General features: G+C 42.1%; 1 pseudogene; it reads right to left on the bottom strand.

The window, feature by feature from the left end:
• LOC117012900 (kallikrein-1-like) overlaps positions 1-18,998 on the bottom strand; it is a 159,821-nt pseudogene that overhangs the window by 91,927 nt on the left and 48,896 nt on the right.

Raw genomic sequence — 18,998 nt, 5'->3', positions numbered from 1 at the left:
AGCATTACCATATGACCCAGCAATCCCTCTCCTGGGTATCTACCAAAAAAATCTGAAAACATTTATCCATAAAGATAATATGTACTCTGATATTCATTGCAGCTTTATTTACAGTGGCCAAGGCATGGAAACAACCATAGTGTCCTTCGACAGATGAATGGATAAAGAAGATGTGGTATGTATACACAATGGAATACTACTCTGTCATAAGAAAAGATGCAATACTGCCATTTGCAACAACATGGATGGATCTTGAGATTATGCTAAGTGAAGTAAGTCAGTCAGAAAAAGTAGAGAACCATGTGATTTCACTGATAGGTGGTATATAAAAACTGAAAGCAACAAAGGAACAAGACAAAAACAAAAACTCATAGACACAGATGACAGTTTAGTCATTAACAGAGGGTAAGGGGGGATGGGGGATGGTAGAACAGGGAAAAGGGGGTCAAATATATGGTGATGGAAGGAGAATTGACTCTGGATGGGGAACACACAATGTGATATATAGATGATGTATTATATTATAGAATTGTACACTGGAAACCTATGTAATTTTACTAACCATTATCAACCCAATAAATTTAATTAAAAAAACCAATATTCACATTTCTTCAATTGTCTCATTTTTATTTTATGATTGATTTTTTTTAAACTATAAACAAAATGTACACATTACATTTGTTCGAAGTGTCTGTAAACTCAATGGTTTTTCTGTCCCTATTTTGTTTTTTGATATTTATTTTCTGAAGAAACCACATATCTTGTCTTCTAGATTTTTCTGCATTTGTAGACTGATGATTGCTCCCTTTTAATGTCATTTAACACATTGCTTCATACCTAGGTTCCTGTAACACTGTAATTTAATCATGAGGTTTAATAATATTCCAGTTCAGGCTTTGGCAAGACTGCTTCACACATCATGTTATAAACTTTCTATTCGATTCCATCAGGAGGCATATAGCATCTGGTTTCTTCTAATTTTCTGATGCTTAATCCATCAGGGAGTTTATTATCAGTGTAATACATCCATTGTGATGTTTTCTATCAGCTTTTAACTTAAGCAATGATTGACTACTATTGCTAGATGCATTATTTAATGTTGAAGTCTAGCTTCTATTATTTCTTTCTAGTTTATACTTAGCTACTACTATTTCTTGCATTACACATCATCCTCTTTCATATAGTCTTTTTATATTTGGTTACAATAATTTCTTGAATGTTTTTTTTTCTGTGATAAGGAATGTATAAAATGTCTGAAAATTTCTTTATTCTGGCTTCACATTTAATTGATAATTTTGGTGGGTATAGAATTATAGGTGAAAATATTTCCCCTCAGAACTTACCCTAAATAGATATTGCCTTACTGTTTGCCAATATCCATCACCGGTTGTGAGAATTCTAGGGACAAGCCTATTCCTGTAACTTTGGAGATACTTTTTTTTTTTTCTCTCAGAGAAGCTTTCATAATTTTCTTTTTATCTTTTATGGTTTGAAGTTGTCTTACTGTAAATATTTGACTACCAATATTAAGTGAGTCTTCAACACATCCTGGTTAAGTTTAGTAATCCTGCCTAGCCAATTTACTCTCTCAATATTTGAAATAACTTCATATCTTCTCCTCTGTCTTAAAACTTTCAATTCCCTTCTATATCCTCAGTTTTAGCTGATGAAATTGCTTTTTTCCCCAAATGTGTCTGAGCACAAACTAAAAACAATTGAAACTGTACTTTATTCCTTTACTGTGTTATTGATTTTTTATCAAATGTTATTCTTTGTCTGAGTGCCCATATTCACCAATATAGTGCTATATCATTTAGAATAAGTTGTTCGCCGAAGATTCTGTAAGTTTTTTCTTCTACAGTCCTCTGCCTGTGGGTTGTATTTCAAAGTGGGCAGAGTATTCCTATGGGTACATGGATAGAGAGCAGGCAAGCAGGGATGGATTCTCACAATTCTTAAAGAAGTGCTTTCACTGTGGAGTGGAACACTTGGAGTATTTCAATTCTGGGCATAGTTGCTTTTCCTGTTTTACTTTTTGTCTGTTAATTATTCTTCCAAGTTTATTGTGGAGGTGTGGAGTTAGATCAATATGTACTTTTTCTCAAACTTCAGGAAACTTAATAGTTTTTTTTTTTTAAAAAAATAAAAAACAACGGTTCTTTGGGTTCAGCTGGAAGGTAAATTCATTGCTTTTAGCTACGCTCTCTATATGGTCTGGCAACCACATCTGTGCATATTGTTCACTAACTGCAGGGAGTGCCATTCACACAGACTATACGTGGCTGCTTGGTAGCAGATGTTTCTGCTATTCTGAATTTAGTTCCTCAATCAATCACAGTGTTAATTATCTCTGAGCCAATATTCTTTTCTTGTGTCTCTATTCTAAGCTTAAAAGTTCTCTGAGGGTCATCTCAGGAGTAGAGACTATGGCTTTCTCTGTTGTGATATCATTGCCAATCTTCTTCCATAGTCTTTCTTTATTTCTCAAAGTTTCCACAATTTCCACTGACTATTCTGATACATCTCCCTATATTGAACTTAAATGTTAATAAGGAATTATAGTGTATAACTCAATGTTTGTTTGTTTAGTGGCTAGAGTATGGAAAAGTATTTCTCTCTAGTGTTCTTAATATATGAATTACCCTCTGCTTAAATATTTCTAGTGACAAATTACACTATTTTATTAAGCAACCATTGTTTTTCTGTTGTTATACAGCTTTAAGTGGAAGAAAAGTTTTAATAATGCAGCCAAATTTTTCTCACTAAAACTTCAATCCATTCATGTCATGTTTGTTTTCTGGAGCTACAGAATATGTCTATTCACTCTTACTCATAAAAAAATGTTCTAAATGTTTAAAGGTATCTTTTTCTCCTCATTCCCTTATATTTCTTCTCTAAAGGCTACTCAACCCTAATTACTTTAATTAGTTGACATTTAGCACAGTTTTCCAAATCATCTCATCATGCTGGTGACATTCCTCTAATGCAGAGGTCGGTAAACATTTTTATAATGGGCCACATATTATTTTAGATTTTATAGGCCATGTGGTCTGTGTCACAACTCTTTAACTCTGCTACTGTTATGCAAAAGCAGCTACAGACAATTCCAAAACTTATATTAGTGGCTGTGTTCCAATAAAACTTTATTTACAAAAATAGGTCCTGTGTTAGATTTGGCCTACAGGCCATAGATTGGCCAACCTCTGCTCTAAATAGTAGTTTAATTTGACCATTCTCTTTGATATTTCAGTGCCTGGGATTAAACATAATGTCACAGGTCACCAGGGACTATAATCACTTCTAGTGATGTAGTAACAGAGTTCATTCACATTTACAATAGTTACATTACTTTGTTTTATAAATATATTATTTATAGGCAAGTGAAAACTTGTTCACCACCATTTCCCCTGAGAAATTTTTTCACATTAATTGCTTCCAAGTAAGACAGCCTCCATTCTTTAACATTAATTAAAATCTTAAAATCAGATCTTAATTCCTACCAGTTAAATTTCATTTCTTGCAGTGTGATCAGTGTGAGCTAATATTCTGCTATGCCAAAATAATTTTGAATATGGATTCTATCATCACCCTTAGTAGTTAGACCTTCTTTTTGATGTCATCTGACATTTTATAGTGTACTATCTGTAAAGCATAATAGTTAAAAGCAACAGCTTTGTGATCAGACAGCTTAACATTAGCACCTGTGTGACTGGGAAAAGTAATTTAACCTAAGCCTTAATGTCCTTATCTGTAGAATAGGTGTGTTGCAAGGACTAAATAAGAAATGCAGGAAATGTAAACGATGCCTAACACATTCTAATACGCTTTGGTTGGTCAATGCCAGTAGTGTTATTATCATTATTATTTTGAAATGTTCAGTGGGTTAGGGTCAGGCCAGAGAGACGGGACTCTTAATATCTTCATCTTAAAAGATCATTTTTCAGTAATAAGGCACAATTTACTCATATAATAACCTTAGGTTAATGACACAGCCTGAATGCTTATTATAGTATCCTCCCATTGCTAGGTAAAGAGATAAGTATCTCTCGCAGGACAGGTAAAGAGATAAGCTACTCCGTCGGAGGCATTGGGATTACCTTTCCTTCACGTTGCTCTGAGCGGCTGGCTGGAACAGCTAATACAAAATCCTATTGCATATTTGACTTGAAAAAGTCCAACAGATAAAATCTTGGCATGATTAATTTGCCATCTCAGGGTTAATACAATTAGCACAGTGCCTAGAGAAAACTCACTGTTTTTCTTTATGCACACTCACAAAACTTCACTTCTGATACCAGTGTTTGTTTTTATTTTATTTTTTCCATACCAAGCAATTCTCTGTGACACCAGCTGGATGTCCTACAATTCAAGTCAATTCTAACACAAACTCGAGTTATCACAGACCTCACAAGTTAAACACTCAGTGCCCCACCCCCACAACCTCAGACACCAGTAGCAAGTCCAGATTATTACCTGTGCTTTCAACTGACCAGCTATAAGGCTCCAACAGTTTCTCCTCAGATTCAATTATTTGCTAGAGTGGTTCACAGAACTTGGGAAACTCTTAGTTATGTTTATTATATAATAAGCAGCTTATTATATAAAAAAGAATATAATAAAGTCTACTGATGAACAGCCAGATGAAGAGATATATAAGGGAAGGTCTCCAAGGGTCCCAAGTGCAGATCTTCTGTCCTCATGGAGCCGAGGTGTGCCACCATCCTGACACACGGATGTGTTCACCAACATAGAAGCTCTCCAAGCCCCGTACTTTTGGGAATTTTATGGGGGCTTCCTCAAGTAGGCGTGATCAATCATTAACTCAGTCTCCGACTCCTCTACCCTTCCTGGAGAATGAGGGGGCGGGTGGCTGAATGTTCCAAACTGCTAATCATGGCTTGGTCTTTCTGGTGACTAGCCCTCATTCTGAAGGTATCTAGGAGCCTATCAAGAGTCACCTTATTAGAACAAAAGATGTTCCTATGACCCAGAAAATTGCAAGGGATTTAGGAATTCTGTCAGGAACCGGAATCAAAGATCAAATATTATAACAAAAGATGTTCTAGTGTTCGAGGCTCTCGGCCTCACGCGGAAAGGTGCTGGCTCAGGTAGTAAATGGCCATCCACTGTGATTGGATGGCCATCAGCTGTGGCTAGTTGGCCGTCAGCTGTAACCAGTGAGCCACTGGCCACTAATATAACTGCTGAGGCTACACTGGCAGAAAATGGGGGCTAGCAAGCAGATGGTGGCTGAGCTAGCAAGAGCAGATTGCAGTTGGCAAGTGAGGTTGGTTGGCAGAGAGAAGTGGACGGCAGGTTGCAGACAGTGTGGCTCCTGCTTCCTGTATCTCCAACCCAGCCACCACCAAGAATATAGTGGTATGACTCCCTTAACTATGGTTCTGTGGGTATTCCTTTTTGGCCTCACCTCCAGAGGAGTGGGAGCAGAGACACTGCATGACAAATGGCACAGCGAGCAGGGTATGGTGCTGGCCAAAGCTCTACGAAGTGCAGTGGAGCAGTTTGTGTGTATGAACACTCAGTCTCAGGAAGACCAGGAGGAGAAGCTGCCACAGAGCTCCACCCCCATGGAGGGGTGGAAAGATGTGGACGGTCCCCCAACCAGCAGAGGCCGGAGAAAGAAAAGGTTGTTGCGGCCCTGTGGGCTGGGAAGTTCTTGCTGAAGCAGCCCACATGCAGGACTTGTAGTAACAGGAGGAAACGCTTGCTGAGTCCTTTGTGGAAGATCAGGGTGAGGTCAGGGTCGTCTCTTACCCCCAGGACAGCCCCAGCGAATGACTATGGACTATCGGCGATTGACTTCTATCCCTAATTTAATGGGCCCCTTGACTGTTTGCTTGGGAACGTACCACCATGTAGTGGAACTGGCGGATGTTTGCTTTTGTATCTTGACCACTGCCATCGAGAATATGTAAGCACTTTGACTGTGAGTAGCTGTTGTTCCAGCACGGTACCCTGAGAGGCTCAGAGAGAGTGGCAGTGCCCTGAGAGGCCGTGGCTGAGTCCAGGAAGTCTGGCTGTGCCTAGAGAGAGTGGCAGTGCCCTGAGAGGACTTGACTGTGCCCGGGGAGACTGGTGGTACCCTAAGAAGCCCAGGAAGTCTGGCTGTGCCCAGAAGGACTGGTGGTGCCCTGAGAAACCCTGGCTGTGTGTCGTGCGAGAGACCCTGCTCGCTGGACCACTTGTCATGTGAGGCGGCCTGCGGGGTCTCTGCTCCAGCTCCCCACATAAGAACACAGGATATGGTGAGGCCAAAAAGGAACACCCACAGAGCCATAGACAAGGGAGTCATACCACTATAGTCTCACTGGTGGCACTATAGTATCACTGGAGGCTGAATCCACACAATCTGCAACCTGCTGTCCGCTTCTCTGCCTGCCAACCGACCAACTAACCAACGCAGCCGCGGCCTTTACATCAGCGGCAAATTGGCCAACCGGCCACAGTTGATGGCCATCCATTACCAAAGCCAGCAGCTCTCCACATGAGTCCGAAAGCCTGGAAACTGCTCTCTGGGACTCTGTCCCCACACTCCACCCCTACAGGGTCTTGCCTCACAATTTACTTGACAAGCATCTTCTGCGAGGGTCCCTGTGTCATATTGTCCTACAGGCACCTACGGACGGAAAGAAACAGTAGTCTTGGGAACCAACAATGGCAAATCCCTTCCATCTGGGAGGACACATGCTAGCTTTTGTCCTGGGAAAGGAGTGTCGCTGCCACTGGCACCTTTCCCGGTTTGTGGTACCAGACCTTTATGGCATTGCTTGAGGTCCCTTGCATAGTTTCAACATGTAACAGAACAGGGGACCCCATAAGAGGCCATAGTGAGAGCACATAGGTTCCCCACAAAATCATCCTGGTTTCGGGACCTCCATATACTACAGTCACTTGCGGTGGCCACTCAGCCACCACCCCTGGCATCACTTGCAAATCATGAGTCAAACCGGCCCCCCATGGGGCTATCAGGCCCAACCACTGACAGTGGGGGCTTTTGACCTGCCAGGGTCAAGTCCATTGCTGCCGTTCCCCTGCTTTCAAGCATGTGGGTGCTGGCAGCAAAATGTTTCCATTTCTGCCGTAGCCTGGCTTTAACAGAGTCTCACTTGTGGTAACATAACTGAATGGGAGCGGCCGTTCGATGTAGCAGAGCTTCTACTGGTGTGGGCCCTCCCTTCCGTGGTCTCTCATTCGGGATTCTCAGGACGTCCCATAGACGCGAAGCCCAGTCACGCATTGTGGGAGGGTGTTTTGACACCCGAAGGCCTTGCCTCAAAAGGCCGTTGTAGCGTTCAATCATGCCAGCTGCTTGTGGGTTATACGGTGCATGAAACAACCATTGTATGTTCATCCTGGTAGCCCAGCGCTGCACTTCTTGCCCCATAAAATGGGTACCCCTGTCACTTTCAATGACTTGGGGGCGCCCATAGAAGGCGCACAGCCGTGTAAGAGTGACCACTGTATGCCGCTGATCCGCAGCCGGACACGGGCAAGCAAACATCAACCCCGTAGCAATGTCCACTGCTGTGAATGCATATATCGCATTTCAGGCCTTCAGCAGGGGTCCAGTGTAATCCACTTGCCAACGAGCGAGGGGCAGCCTCCCTCGCGTAATCTGCTGTGTCTCCCAGGGAAGCCTCCACCTTTGGGGACTGTCCTGGGCACAGACAGCACAATCACAGCAGGCATCTGCTATCTCCTGCCATTTCAAAGGCAGACCCCAGCATCTGCTCACCTGCCACATGGTTCGGCTTCCGGCGTGCTGCAATTTCCTATGCAGCCAATGGGCCACATCAGTGGAAGGAGCCCGATCTAACCATCAGAACTGTGCTAGGGCATCTGCTTCATCATTACCTGGGGACACTAAGGAGGAGTGACCTGTGACATGAATTAGGGTCACCTCCTTTCTCTGCCCTAGGTCCCAGAGGTCCTGCCACATGGCTTGACCCCACAGTGAACGATGTCCTACCAACCAGTTTTGGTGTTTCCACGTAGGGAGCCACAACGTCAGGCCCCGGAATACCGCTCCGCTGTCAATAAAATAACTAGGGGCCCCGGGCTCGTGGCTGATTACCATCCACACAGCCAGTAGCTCAGCCAACTGGCTACTCTGGCCCGTCCCAGTATCAAACCAAATAGTGTCTGTTTTGGGCTGTACACCAATAAGCCGTCCAAACAGCTGCAGCCCCTCGGCTAGAACCATCAGTAAACCAGGCATCCTCAGGTACTGGGGACTGTCCTTCTTTATAGGGCGAGGGCTCCAAGTCCTCCCCTCTAGGCAGAGCGCTTGGCTCAGCCTGGGCTACAAGCTCCACAGGCCCCAGGACCTGTTGTAGCTCTGTGCTCAAAGGGCTTGAACTAAGGGTGCTACTTTTCTCCAAGTAGGCACCCCACTTGGCGAGTGTGGTGGTCCGTGCCACCCCTGTTTTGGGTCCCTGGGTCCACGTACGGACCCACCCCTGGACGGGATAGGTTGTTCGAACCAACACCCGTGCCATTCTTGTGATGGCTTCTGTGGCCACTAGGGCTGCATACGCAGCAGCCAGCTGTTTCTCTATTAGAGATTAGCGGACCTCTGCTCCTTTCCACAATTGGGACCAAAATCCTACTGGCAACCAGAGACGCTCCTGCCGTTGCCAGAGGCTCCAACTGTACCCCTCCTGGGTTACGTGAACATCAAGTTCAAATGGGCGGCTGGGGTCCACTACTTGCAGAGCCTGTGCCTGCTGCACTGCCCGTTTTGTGGCAACGAAGGTTTGCTCTATAGCCTCTGTCCAATCCCGTGAGGCCCCTTTTTTATCATGTTAATAAAGGGCCTTGCCATTTGTGCTAAATGGGGTACAAATGCTCGCCGATATCCTAGCAGACCCAAATATGTCTGCAGTTGGGAGACCTCGGTCGGCCAGGCAAAGGCTTTTATTTTGTCAATAATCGCCTCAGGTATGACCTTTGTCTTAACAACCACACAACACCCAAAAATTTGACGGATAAGCCAGGCCTTGGAACTTTTCCTCATTCACCGCCCAGCCACGTGACTTCAGGTGGCGGAGAAGAGAGGGAGCTGCTTGCTCTAAATCTAAAAGAGAATCTGATGTTAATAAAATATCATCGACATAATGAAACAAGGCCACAGAGGATGGGCGATCCCACTGTGCCAAATCCTGGGCTACGAGCCCATGGCAGATAGTGGGGCTGTGCAAGTATCCTTGTGGAAGGACTTGAAAAGTCCACTGCCACCCGTCCCACATAAAAGCAAACTGCTCTTGACACGGGTTCAATGTCAATGGAGAAAAAAGCATTGGCCAAGTCCACTACATACTGATATGTTCCCTGGAGGACAGTCAGACGATCCATCAAATCGTGTATTGAAGGCACTGCAGCGTGCCAAGGTGGGGTCACCTTATTTAACTCCCTATAGTCCACAGTCATTTGCCAGGTCCCATCTGGCTTCTTGACAGGCCATACTGGGGAGTTAAAGGGACTGTGCGTTGGCCTCACAGTATGTACCTTCTCCAATTCCAATATTGTACGACCAATCTCCTCCTGCCCTCCTGGCAGGCGGTACTGTCGCACTGTAACCACGCGCCGGGGCTGTGGCAACACTTGAGGAGGATGGTGAGCATGTCCGCGTATCACCGCTTTCACCACCCGGATCCGGAGACGGAACTCTCCTACCGTCGTCTGTAAGCTGAGGCCATTTAGCACGTCCACCCCTAGAATATACTCCGGAACGGGGGAGACATAAACCTTGTAGGTACGAGGGGGAAGCCTTCCTATACCCAGTGGTAAGGAAACGGCTTTCACAGTCACAGTCTTTCCCCCGTAGCCATCAATACAGATTGCTGGTCCGGGGAACAGTTCTGGGTTCCCATAAACAAGACTGCAGTCTGCGCCAGTGTCAACTAGATCTAAAACACTCTGCACATTAGATGGGGACCAATGTATGGACAGTTCCACGTGGGGCCTCTGGTCCCTGCTTGTCCCCTCTGACCGGGTACCTTGGCCCTACCCCTAATCAAGCTGAAAGGAGTTGGCCTCAAGCAGCCGTATGAAGTCCTGGAGGGACACGGGTCACGCTTTCTCAGACTTCTCCTTTAGGCTTCTCCGGAATTGCTGTTCGGGACGCAACTGTTTCCAAAGTTCCAACAAGAGTGCATAGGGTTGTTGGTCTATTTTCTTCCGATCGACCCCTGCTGCCACGAGATCACGCCACATCTCTGTGCGTGTTACTCTCTGAGGCCCGCGACCTCGCCCCTTTACTTTTGATTTGAGCTTCCAGGTCTCAACTCCTCGGATCTCCTGTCTTAACTTCCTTCGCCTCTGGCTTTCAACATTCCCTAGGGTGGCCATGGCAGTTGTAACTTCATGGATCCGTCTCCCCACATAGGGTGTAAGAATGGCAACCAAGGATCCAAAAGCACTCCCAGGTGCAGTATCCAAAACCAGATCTGTCATGCTGGCTGTAAAAAGCTCGTCATCCGGCCCCTGCATATTAGGGCTGTCAATAGCATGTCTCATACCCATTTCACGGATGATTTGAGTAAGTTCCGTATATGACTGCCATTGACTCACAGTGTCTGGCAGCTCGCCAGCCTGTCCCCATACTGTGCATTCCTTAGCAGTGAGCCACTCCATTAGAGAGTGGTTGCCCTGGTCTTGGCAGTTCTGTAACCTTTGTTGCAGGGACGGCTGCACTGTCACGAAGGCTAGCTTTTCCATCTCGCCTGGGGCGCAGAGAATGTTGTCTGCTCTCTCATCTTATAAACGTAATAGCCAAGCCGAGACTGGCTTTCCAGGGTGCTGTCAGTACCGCCTCCCCAGCTCCTGCATCTCAGTGGGAGTGTAAGGGGTGTAGGTTGTGAACTCAGTCACAGCTGGGTTGCCAGCAGCAACGCCTCCAGGGCTCAAAGGTTGCTCATGTTTTACCTTTTGCTTCATAATGGGCTGGGCGTGGGGTTTGGGAGCTACATTGTCTCCACTTGTTTCCTCCGCCTCTGCCTCAGAGTCTCCACTATGGGGCCCCTCTTCTAACAGGCGGACCCGAGCTTCCAGCGCTTCCAACTGGGACACCTGGTCCGGCACCTGGGCCATTTCATTAAGCACACTTTCCGTGTTGAGACTCAAGGCGGTGAGGAACATCCAGCCCACATGGCCGGCTATAGCCTTTTTCTCCTCCGCAACCGCTCAGCCAGAGCCTGCAGGGCCCTCTCCACACTGGCTGGAGAGCCGTCCATGTCCTCCCACCCCTCCTTGGGGGTCCAACTCCTGAGAATAGTGGCCACCGGGCACCACACACTGTGTGGGGGCCACCTGTCCTCCTGCCCAGAGTCAGACTCCATTCCTACCTGGCCGGAATCCTGCTCGCCGTGCCAGGTGTCTGAGTGAGTGGTGGCCTCGGTGTAAGTTGTCCACAACCCTCGGAGCCTAAGGCCGCAGCACAGTACCAAAATGAGGGCAATGACTTCCATGGCCAAGAGGGTGGTGAGCCATCTGGAGGCTTGAGTCTCCCAGGCAGACTGCGCCTCCCGTTCCTGGTGTCACTCCTCATAGGCCTCCCGAAAGCTGAGCTTTCACATGTACAAACCGCTCCACCATCCTTTGGTAAGTTTTGGCCGGCACCATACCCTGCTCGCTGCGTCATGTGTCTTGCGGGGCGGCCTGCGGGATCTCTGCTCCCGCTCCCAGCATAAGAACGCAGGACATGGTGAGGCCAAAAAGGAACACCCACGGAGCCATAGGTGGGGGAGTCATATCAATATAGTCTCACTGGCGGCACTATAGTCTCACTGGAGGCTGGAGTCACACGACACACAATCTGCCGTTCACCTGTCTGCCTGCCAACCTACCGACTGACTCGACTGGACTCTCCAGCGCAGCCGCGGCAGTTATATCAGGGGCTAATTGGCTAACTGGTTACAGCTGATGGTCAATTAGCCACAGCTGACAGCCATCTACTACCCGAGCCAGCACCTTTCCATGTGAGGCCAAGAGCCTGGAAACTGCTCTCTGGCCTCTGTCACCACATACTGTAATGCAGGGTCTCAGCTCCTGCTCCTCACACAAGAACGCAGTATATGGTGAGGCCAAAAAGGAACAACTGCGGAGCCATAGATAGGGGAGTCATACCACTATATTCTCGATGGCAGCAGGTCGAGACACAAAAGCAAACATCTGACAGTACCCCAACAAGGGGTCTTCCTGCATCCCAGTCTCGCTAGAGGCCCGGCAAGACACGGGAAGTAGGATCAACACGATCCACAATTCACAATCTGCTTGCTAACCGCATTTGCTAGCTGCAATCCACGCTTGCTAGTGTAGCCATAGCAGTTATATTAGTGGCTAATGGCTAACTGGTTACAGCTGACGGCCATCTGATCACAGCTGATGGCCATCTATTACCTGAGCCAGCACCTTTCCATGTGAGGTCAAGAGCCTGGAAACTGCTCTGTGAGTCTCCATCCCTACAAATACTTTAAGGTATTTTACAAAAAACAGCAATAATACAATAACTCTGAAAGATCAGCTATGTGCAGCATGCAGGTGTTTACAAAATGCCGTATATCTCTGGTGATTATGTTTCTCCTCTCTGTTGGCAACCACTATTTTTGGAATGATATCAACACAGAATTAGGATTTACCTACAGAAGTTTCTCTTGTGTATTCCTTCCAAGAAAGTCTTATCTATATCTAACTTAAAAACATGGAAGAATGCAGAGGTATTAGATGAGCTTGATGAAAATAGAGACAATAACCAAAGGAGAAAAAAACACTGCTATAGAGCAGTGCTATGTTTGTATTGGAGTGTAAACATGTAAAAGAATTTATACAAAAAGTAAATTATGTTATGTTACCTTGGAAAATTGGAATGGAAGAAAAAATAGTTCCTTTGCATTCCCAATGTATTGGAAATTTCCCTAGAAAAGAGTAATATCCTTTCTCATTAGAGAAATGTGAAGTAGAAATCTTATAGACTGTGTTTACTATTTGGTTGGTGATCACTGTTTGGCCCACAATATGCAAGAAATCTAAGAGAATTTTGCACAAATTAGAGAGAACAGAAGAAAGATTTGATTACTAAACATATCTCTCAAAGTAAGATACAGCAGTTGAACCAATAGTAATTAGATAAAAATAATAATCTGGTTTATTCATTCATTTAAACATAGTTATTAAAGCTGATTATATTGTTGATTCTATGAGTATAGCTATGAATATAACACAGTCTTTACTCTCATGGGGTTAAATTATAGTGAAGGGGAGGAATAATAAACATAATTAGTCACAGGTAGTAATTAGGGCCATGAAGACAAATAAATCAATAAAATTGTGCAGTTTTTGAAGGCCATTGGATGCCTCATGGGCCATTATAAAGATTTTGGGTTTTGTTCTAATACTGCTGGGAATCCCTTGGCTGAGTTTAAACATAATAGTGAATTTCTCTCATTTATGTTTTAAAAACATAAATGGAAATACTTTAGATTCTGCCAAGATGGAGTGGCCCAGTTCATCCCTGGTTTTCCATATCACAATGAAAACCCTAGAGAGAACACAATAAAGAAGCATAGGGAGACACTAAAAGGTCGAGAGTCTGGAAACCCCAGAACTTAAGGAAAGACATGGTGTTGACTTCCAAGTGTTTCCTTCTTGCTAGATATATATCCCAGTAGGGCACTGCAAAAGTCTCCAACCCAGAAGTACCAATGGGTTCAGACAAGGGAAGCTCTAAGGAAAGCCTGTCCCCACAGCCATACAACACAGAACGAGGTGGTATAATAATAGAATACTTATTTTTGGCAATGCACACCCTATCATATAAACATATCAAAGGAAAAACTGCAACCAAACCCTAGGATTTCAGCAGGTCTGAGCAAGATGTGGCTATATTGATATCAGAAAATTACTCCTCAGATCAAAGGAAATTTCTAGAGAGAAAAATGGTCATTACATAGTGATAAAGTGGTTAATCCACCAGAAAGACAAAAACCCTAAATGTGTATGTACCAAAAACAGAAGATGAAAATACATAAAGCAAAAACAAATACAGCAATAAAAGTAAAAATAGATACATTGGACTACAAAAATATTTAAAACTGTGCATCAAAGGATACAATCTACAGAGTGAAAAATCAAATGTATAGAATGGAAGAAATTATTTGCAAATTATATATCTGATAAGAGGTTAATATCCAGAATGTATAAAGTACTCCTACAACTCTAAAACAACAACAACAACAAAAAATCGATTTTTTTTAAAATGAGCAAAAGATTTGAATAAACATTTCTCCAAAGAAGGTACACAAATGTCCAATAAGTACATGAAAGAATGCTCACATAACTGGTCATTAGAGCAATGCAAACCCAAACCATAATTAGAAACCATCACACACAGATTATGATGGCTACTATAAGAAAATCAGAAAATAATAAGTGTTGGTGAGGATGTAGAGAAATTGGAATCCTTGTGCACTCTTGGTAGGAATGTAAAATGAAATAACTGCTTTGAAACAGTCGGATGGTTTCTCAAAAAATTAAAAATAAAATTACTCTGTAATCCATAAATTTCACTCCTGGGCATAAATCAAAAATATTTGAAAGCAGGGACTCAAAGAGATATTTGTATACCCATGTTCATAACAGTATTATTCACAATAGCCAAAAAGGAGATGCAACCTAAGTGTCCATCAACAATGAATGGATAAAGAAGATGTGCTATATACATATAATGGAATATTGTTCAAACTTAAAAAGGAAAGAAATTCTGACACATTTTACAACATGATGGAACCTGAAAACATTATACAAACTAAAATAAGTCGGTCAGAAAAGGACAATTACTGTATAATTCCACTTATATGAGGTACCTACTAGAATAGCCAAATTCTTAGAAACAGAAAGTAGAATTGTAGTTACGAGGACTTAGGTGGATGCAGATTGGAGAGTTATTATTTAAACAATAGAGTTTCAGTTTGGAAAGATGAAAAAGGTTCTGGAGATGAATGGTAGTGATGGTTGCAAAAAATGCGACTGTACTTAATGGCACTGAACTACAAGGTCAGACAATTAAGTTTGCAAATTCAAATAGAAAAAGTGCTACCTACCTCATTGCTGAATATCACTACGGTCACCTTTGAAGTACTCCCCTTGGGAAGCTATGCACTGACGCCAGTGTCTAGTCCACCCTTCAAAGCAATTTTGGAACTCTTTTTCTGGAATGGCCATCAGAGCTGTCATTGTATTATACTGGATGTCCTGAAAGTCATCAAAATGTCTTCCTTTCAATATTTCCTTTATCTTGGGGTAAAAAAAGAAGTCATTGGGGGCCAGATCAGGTGAGTAGGGAGGGTGTTCCAATACAGTTATTTGTTTACTGGCTAAAAACTCCCTCACAGTCAGTACTGTGTGAGCTGGTGCATTGTCGTGATGCAAGAGCCATGAATTGTTGGTGAAAAGTTCAGGTTGTCTAACTTTTTCACGCAGCCTTTTCAGCACTTCCAAATAGTTAACTTGGTTAACGGTTGGTACAAATTCATAATGAATAATCTCTCCAATATCAAAAAATGGTTAGCAACATTGTTGCAACAAGTTTGCGAATTTAAATGTCAGAACTTGTATACACTTAAAGATTGTTAAAATGGTCAATTCTATATTTTACTACAATAAAAATCAATTTGAAAAAATAAATATCTAAGAGAAAATCTTTGGGACCCAGTCTAGAAAAAGAGTTTTTAGACTTTACAACAAAAACGTGATTCATAAAAAGCAAAGTTGATAAATTGAACCTCATCAAAATTAAAGAATTTTTACATCTTAAAGAACCTATAAAAAGAATGAAAACACAAGCTAAATACAGAAAATGTTTGTAAACCCCATATCTGAAAAAGGACTATGGTCTAGAATATATAAAGAACACTCCAAATGCAACAGTAAATACATAAATATATAAATATAGATTACGTATATAATATATATATATTATATTATATATATATATATATATTATATATATATATATAATATATATATATATATATAATCTCAAATTGCAACCGTAAAATACATTATATATACTAATTAGAAAATTGGCAAAAAAACTTGATAGACATTTTGCTGTAGAAATGGCAAATTAATCATATGAAAAGACGCTCAACATCATTACACATCAGGAGAATGCTATATAAAACCACAATGAGCTATCACTACAAACCTATCATAATGGCTAAAATAAAAAATAGTGGTAACACCAATTGCCAATGAAGATGTAAAGATATAGACTTTGTCCTACATTGTCAGTGAAAATATAAAATGATTCAAACATTCTGGAAAATAGTTTGGCCTGTCTTAAAAATATATATACTATACATATAATAATCATATGACAGATGGTTTGCACTCCTGGGCATTTATCCCAGAAAAATGGAGAATTATATTAACACAATAACCAATATACAATGTTTATAGGTGCTTTACATTACCAGGAAACAACCCATATGTGTTTCAATGGATGAATGGTGAAACAAATTTGGTATATCCATGCTATGGAATACTTCTCAGCAACAAAAACAAAAGAACTATTAATACACACAACAACCTGTATGTATCTCCAAAGAATTACACTGAGTGAAAAAAGCCAATACAAAAAGTTATACACTGTATGATTATATCCATTTAATATTTTCTAAATGACAAAATTATGGAAATGTAGAGCACATTACTAGTTGCCAGGCATTGAGGGGTGAGAGAAGATTGGATGTGAATATAAAAGGGAAGGAGAAGTTACCTAATAGTAAATACTTGAATAATACTTTGCTCTGACTGTTATGTGGATATAGACTGTGGAGGACAAAAACAGATGCAAACAGATCAGTTAGGAGCCAGTCGTAAGAGTGGCTTTTCCTATAGTCATACCTATGGACGTTGCATAAGGGTCATACCTTGGGTACATTTTGAAAGCAGGACGAATAGGATTCTTGATAGACCGATATGAAGTGTGAGAAAAAGAAAGGGATCAAAGGTGACTCTTAAGGCAACTGGATGCCATTTTTTGGGATGGGGAAGCCCTAGGAAAAAGCAAGTTTCAGAAGTAGTGGTAATCTGGAGTTTAATTTTTCATGTATTAAGATAGAGATGCCTGTTGGAAATCCTAGTAGAGATGACAAGTAAGCACTTAGATATTTGAGTATGTGATTCAGAATGGAGGTTTGAACTGGAGATATCAATTTTGGAGTCTTCAGTATATGATTAGTATTTATAGCCATGAGACTAGATACAGCCACTTAAGGATTTAGCAGGACTGAGCCCTGGGAATTTCTTAAAAGTAGACTTGTACAGAATTAAATAGATTAATTAATTTTAAAAGTCAGCAGGAAAAGAAAAAGTCTGTTGTTGCAACGGTGAGATAGAAGACAAATAGATAAACATAATGTGAAAAAAGAGCTTCCAAAAGGCAAGGAGAAATTAACTCAAGTCCAGTATTTCTGACACACCTTGTAAGATGAAGACTGAGATTTGGCCATTGGATTTGGCAACATTGGGAGTCCTTGTCAAGAGACGTACTAGCAATTTTGGTTTCAGAAGAGTGGGCAAACAAAAAGGCTGATTGAAGTAGTTCCAGGTGAAATCGTGATATAAAATGACATTAAGTTTAGCAATTTATCTGAATATATCTTTTTACACTAAAGAGGAACAGAGAAATGGAATGATAGAGAGTGGCTGTGTGAGAATTTTGTATTTGATGAATATAGTATAGTAAGTCTGCATTTGGAAATGAGCCAAAGTAGTTGAGAAATTAATGACGCAAGAAAAAGAGAAATAATTATACAAGCAGAATCCTTGAGGAGATGGGATCTAGTGCACAGGTGGAATGGGGGTTATACAATAGAAGCAAGAATAATTCTTCCCCTATAGCAAGAGGAAGAATAGAATCTTTTTACAGCTATTTATAAGTTGGTAGTTTTTGTGGTGGAAAATACATTTTCTATTTTTTTCTCAGTGTAATAAAAAGCAATTTCATCAGCTAAAATTGAGGATATAGAAGAAAACTGAAAGTTTTAAGATAGAGAAGATATAAAGTTATTTTAAATATTGAGAGAGCAAATTGGCTAGGCAGGATCACTGAAGTTAACCAGGAGGTGTTAAAGACTCACTTAACATCGGTGGTCAAGTATTTACAGTAAGATAACTTGGCAAGTTTGTGTGTGTGTGTGTGTGTGTGTGTGTGTGTGTGTGTGTGTGTGTGTTCAGACTTGTTCAGCTGCTTGGTACAGGTGTGGAGTGGACGGTACATTGGATCCAATCAGTGTTGTTTTTTTCAGAGATAAAATGAGGGATCAGAGGATTGAGAGGGACAGAGGAGTTACTATAATAGAATGATGAGCTATGGAGGAATGCTGGGTAAAGAAGGATTTAAAAATATGACATGAGTGAGGGATAGTGACGAGCTGGTAAGGTCAGTAGAAGTCCCAGCAGATTTGGAGAATTATAGGAATGGAATAATAAAGATCAAGTTGAAAAAATAGCAGTTTCAAAAATGTGTCAGAGGTATGAACCTGAGATTTTGGAGGTGATAATTATTGGTAAGGACAAAGCTATGATCATACACAGACGAGGCTAAAATGGATGGAGGGGGAAAAATCATTTTAGGGGAGAAAGTAAAGAAATTCACAATTGATAATATTGGATTAATCATTTCTATAAATGTTAAAATCACAAAGAATCACCACATGAGTATGATACTGACAGAGAACATGGTGAGCCAGATGTTGAACTATTCAATGAGTGAGAGAGAATGCCTGGGAGGATAGTAAATAACTACCGCAAGGAGGAATAGCAAGAGTCATCTAGCATGTATACATTAAGAAGGGGGTGGGGGGAAATCTAATGAGAAATAAGCTCCAAGTTCTGATTTCGTAATGTTTTGAGAGTACGACCAGTGAAAGACTAACCCTGTAAAAGTAGAACTATAAATGTTTGGGGCTCTA

This window comes from Rhinolophus ferrumequinum, chromosome X (genome assembly GCF_004115265.2).
Source record: "Rhinolophus ferrumequinum isolate MPI-CBG mRhiFer1 chromosome X, mRhiFer1_v1.p, whole genome shotgun sequence".
NCBI classification, from domain to species: domain Eukaryota; kingdom Metazoa; phylum Chordata; class Mammalia; order Chiroptera; family Rhinolophidae; genus Rhinolophus; species Rhinolophus ferrumequinum.
The sequence above is the reverse complement of the archived record's forward strand: the minus strand, read 5'-3'. Positions and strand labels throughout refer to the sequence as shown.